Source organism: Eriocheir sinensis, chromosome 7, assembly GCF_024679095.1.
Source record: "Eriocheir sinensis breed Jianghai 21 chromosome 7, ASM2467909v1, whole genome shotgun sequence".
NCBI lineage: Eukaryota > Metazoa > Arthropoda > Malacostraca > Decapoda > Varunidae > Eriocheir > Eriocheir sinensis.
Window position 1 is genome coordinate 19760217 of NC_066515.1, and position 5073 is coordinate 19765289.

Consider the following 5073-nt stretch of genomic DNA (forward strand, 5'->3'; position numbering starts at 1 on the left):
GCAATAAACATGACGACACTCCCAAAAGAGGAAAATAATTATGAGGAAATGAGAAAATTGCGAAGTTGGTTATTTCATAAGAGAGAGAGAGAGAGAGAGAGAGAGAGAGAGAGAGAGAGAGAGAGAGAGAGAGAGAGAGAGAGAGAGAGAGAGAGAGAGAGAGAGAGAGAGAGAGAGAGAGAGAGAGAGAGAGAGAGAGAGAGAGAGAGAGAGAAAGGCAAAGCATGGTGAGGTGAGGTAAGGTAAGGTAAGGTAAGGTAAGGTAAGGTAAAGTAAGGTAAGGTAAGGTGAGGAAAGTTAAGGTAAGGTAAGGTAAGGTAAGGTAAGGTAAGGTAAGACAAACACAGGTACACGAAACTAAAGGATATATACGAGAATGAAAGGAAGGAGGAGGGCAAGAGGTAGGTAAAGAGAGAGAGAGAGAGAGAGAGAGAGAGAGAGAGAGAGAGAGAGAGAGAGAGAGAGAGAGAGAGAGAGAGAGAGAGAGAGAGAGAGAGAGAGAGAGAGAGAGAGAGAGAGAGAGAGAGAGAGAGAGAGAGAGAGAGAGAAGAAAAATAAAAGGAAATATAAAAAGAATGAAAGAGGAGAGAGAAAGAAAGGACAAGAAAACCAGGATGTGGGCTGCGGTGAAAGACAGGAAGGAAGAGGAGGAGGAGGAGGAGGAGGAGGAGGAGGAGGAAGTAAGAAGATACACACACCGAAAGAGGAAAAGAACAAAAATAGAGGAGAGTGCTGAAGAGAAAGAGAGAGAGAGAGAGAGAGAGAGAGAGAGAGAGAGAGAGAGAGAGAGAGAGAGAGAGAGAGAGAGAGAGAGAGAGAGAGAGAGAGAGAGAGAGAGAGAGAGAGAGAGAGAGAGAGAGAGAGAGAGAGAGAGAGAGAGAGAGAGATTGAAAACATATGGTAAAAGCAAAAGGGAGATGATGCAGAACAAGAGAACGAAGAAAAGGGGAGGAAAAAAGAAGAGGGGGAGGATTCTGAAGGGTGCTGAGGATTAAAGGGGGAAATAAAGAAGGCTCAAGGTCTCTATGGACAGAAAAAGGGCCACAGAATCAACAGAAAAGGTTAAAATAGAAAAATAAAAGACGTGAGATTAAAGAGAGAGAGAATGAGGAGATAGAATGAAGAAGAAGAAGAAGAAGAAGAAGAAGAAGAAGAAGAAGAAGAAGAAGAAGAAGAAGAAGAAGAAGAAGACGTAGTGAAAGGTAAAGGTGAATAAAAGAGAGATGAAAGAGGGGGAAAAGAAAAGGAGGAAAAAGAAAAAAGGTTAAATTGTAATATATTAGGATAGGGAAAGTAAGGAGGAGAAAAATAAGGTAAGGTAAGGTAAGGTAAGGTAAGAAAAAGGGAAAGTGAAATAGGGAGTTGGACACAGTTAAGGGAAGGGAAGGGAAGGGAAGGGAAGGAAAGGAAGGAAGGAAGGAAAGAAAGGGAAGGAAGGAAGGGAAGGAAAGGAAGGGAAGGAAGGAAGGGAAGGAAGGAGGAGGAAGGAAGGAAGGAAGGAAGGAAGGAGGGAAGGAGGAAGGAAGGAGGGAAGGAAGGAAGGAAGGAAGGGGGAAGGATGAAGGAAGGAAGGAAGGGAAGGAAGGAGGAAGGAAGGGAAGGAAGGAGGATAGGAAGGAAGGAAGGGAAGGAAGGAAGGAAGAAGGGAAGCGAAGGGAAGCGAAGAGAAGGGAAGAGAAGGGAAGGGAAGAAAAATATGGGAAAGAAAAGAGAAAGGGATATGGGAAAGTCGACATAGTAAAGGTAAGGTAAGGGAAAGGAAGGGAAGAAAAAATAAGGTATGAAAAGAAAAAAGGGAAAGTAATATGAAAAGGTGGAGAAACGGAAGAGTAAGGTAAAGTCAGGTAAGGTAAGGTAAGGAAAGAAAAAGAGAAAGTGATATCTGTACGTCGACACAGCAGGGAGAGGGAAGGGAAGGGAAGGGAAGGACAGGTGAGGAGGACGACAGGTGATGGTGTTACCTGGCCTCTGCTTCCTATCACCTGAGCTAACCTTGTTCCGAGCCGGCATAACCTGGTTGACTTTTTATATATCCCTTTTTTTTCTTTTTATTCTTTCCTTTTCGTCCTCAATTCTCGATATGATATTTTTCTTCGTTATTTCTTTTATTTTTGCTCTACTACTACTACTACTACTACTACTACTACTACTACTACTACTACTACTACTTTCTTCCTTCTTTTCTCCTTCGTTACCTGTCTCTATTCCATTCTTTACATTGTTTTCTTTTCCTTTTCATATTTTTTTCACACTTTCTTTATCTTTACTATCCTCCTCCTCCTCCTTCTCCTCCTCCTCCTCCTACTACTACTACTACTACTACTACTACTACTACTACTACTTCTACTACAATCTACAACTTTTTCATCCTCCCATTCAAGTTTCATTATTGCCAACATAAAATTAAATCTCTTCTCTCTTTAAAAAAAAAAAACTTCCATTCCTCCCATACATCTTCCTCTCCTTCCCTCCTTTCATTTTCTCTTCTCCTCCCCTTCTATTTCTCTTTTCTCCTGCATCCATCTTTCTCTCCCTTTCTTCCTCCCATCCCCTTTTCTTTGACCTTCCTTCTTTATTTCCATTCTCTCACCATCATCCTCTATTGCCCCTCTTCTTTCTCTCCTCTTCTTCCTCCCATTCTCTTTTCTTTCCCCTTCCTCCTCTATTTCCCTCTCTCTCTCCCCTTCCTTCTCTCTTCCATACTCTCCCCATCCTCCTCTCTTGCCCCTCCTCTTTCTCTCCCCTTCTTCCTCCCATTCCCTTTTCTTTACCCTTCCTCCTCTATTTCCCTCTTTCTCTCCCCATCCTCCTCTCGTTCCCCTCCTCTTTCCCTTTTTCCCTTCCTATGGTTTTATCTGGCCGAATAAAACCACTGGACAGAAGGATATCCAGGAATCACAGGTGGGTCGTTAGCGGGATTACCTGCGAGTGGGGACTTAATTACCTGCGTGGGGGAAAGTATGGGGGAGAGGGAGAGGGGAGAGGGGGAAGAAGGGATGTGTGTAGGGGAGAGAGAAAGAGGGGATTGGTAAGAGGGGATGAGATGGGGATAGGAATAGATGTTTGGGGGGGAAGGGGATGTGAGGAGGAAGGGAATGGGATATGTGTATGGGGAAGGGGGGATATGTGTGGGGGAAGGGGAAGCTATGGGGGGGAGGAGAAAGAGGATGTGTAGGGGAGGAATCTTATATGTTGGATCTCTTTATTTTCTCCTTTATAAAAAAAAAAAACATAGTAAGTCACATTAAAATCACATATATCAACATACCATCATTTTTTTTTACCCTTAACACACACACACACACACACACACACACACACACACACACACACACACACACACACACACACACACACGAAAACAAGACCACCGGACCCACAAACTTTTCTTCTGTCCAGTGAAAGAAAAAAAAACTTCAGGTAATTCGAGAACAGGTGAAGTTACGAACACACAAACACTTGAGAGAGAGAGAGAGAGAGAGAGAGAGAGAGAGAGAGAGAGAGAGAGAGAGAGAGAGAGAGAGAGAGAGAGAGAGAGAGAGAGAGAGAGAGAGAGAGAGAGAGAGAGAGAGAGAGAGAGAGAGAGAGAGAGAGAGGGGGGGAGGAGATAAGACCAAATGTTTCTTCCTTCTTTCCTCCTTCTCTTCCTTCCTTCTTACCTTCCCTAATGCCTTCCTCTTCTCCTAATCCTCCTCCTCCTCCTCCTCCTCCTCCTCCTCCTCCTCCTTAAGCTAGTCTTCCTTTCCTTCCTTTCTCTCTTCTTTCATTTTTATTATTATTATTCAACTAACTTTTCTTTTATTTCATATCTACCTTATTCTACTCTTCTTCTTTTTCTTGTCCTTCTTCTTCCCTTCTTCCTCTCCTCCTCCTCCTCCTCCTTCAACTCCTAATACTAATACTCACACTCTTCCTCCTCCTTTTCGTCTCTGTCGTCCTCCTCCTCCTCCTCCTCCTCCAGCACAAGTTACGTTTAATCAAGGCAAGATATTCTCCATTCTTCGCGATCGGTGAATATTGACGCAAAAAAAAAAATGCTCGTCTTAATATTTTTGGGATTGCGAATGGAAAGTTTTAATCGGCAAATGAAACTGCAATGCGAAAGGAGGAGGAGGAGGAGGAGGAGGAGGAGGAGGAGGAGGAGGAGGAATTCATGTAGGAGTCTATTGATATGTAACTTTAAGACGAAGAAGACAAGAAAAAACAATGAAGAGAGAGAGAGAGAGAGAGAGAGAGAGAGAGAGAGAGAGAGAGAGAGAGAGAGAGAGAGAGAGAGAGAGAGAGAGAGAGAGAGAGAGAGTCTAAGTACACTGCCTGCATTACAATTTATATCAAGACGCATTAGGACGATTTTCGCAGACCCCGCTTCGCTAAATGTTTCCCTTTGTACGCGAAGAAAATTATTGAAAGTAGTAAAAGTATTTTCTTCCGAGTTCATTTTTATTACTATTTGCTACTGTTTTTTTGTTTGTTTTTTGTTTTGTTTTTTCTTCAATCTTTTCCTCGTTTTCTTCTTTCGCATTGTTCCCTATTTCCTCTTTCGTTTCCCCCTGTCTTTTTTTCTTCCTTTCTTCCTTCCTTCCTTCCTTCCTTTCCTTCCTTCCTTCCTTCCTTCCTTCCTTCCTTCCTTCCTTTCCTTCCTTCCTTCCTGCCTTTCTTCCTTTCCTCCATTCTTCCCTTCTTCCTTCCTTTCTTTCCTTCCTTCCTTCCTTTTTTCCTTCTTTCTTTCCTTCCTTCCTTCCTTCCTTCCTTCCTTCCTTCCTTCCTTCCTTTCTTCTTTCCCTTGAGACAACAGAGTACCGCAAAACCGAAGAGGAAGGAGGAGGAGGAGGAGGAGGAGGAGAAGCTACGTAAAGGATATTTTAGAGAGGATTTTAGTGGAGAGAGAGAGAGAGAGAGAGAGAGAGAGAGAGAGAGAGAGAGAGAGAGAGAGAGAGAGAGAGAGAGAGAGAGAGAGAGAGAGAGAGAGAGAGAGAGAGAGAGCATCCTTCTCTCTCTCTCTCTCTCTCTCTCTCTCTCTCTCTCTCTCTCTCTCTCTCTCTCTCATGATGTGGAGGGTTGTTCAATGTTCTT

General features: G+C 43.3%; 1 pseudogene; it reads right to left on the reverse strand.

Annotated features, from left to right (window-relative positions):
- LOC126991634 (uncharacterized protein DDB_G0271670-like) overlaps positions 1-3274 on the reverse strand; it is a 15895-nt pseudogene extending 12621 nt beyond the window's left edge.
- Between the last annotated feature and the right edge of the window lie 1799 nt (positions 3275-5073).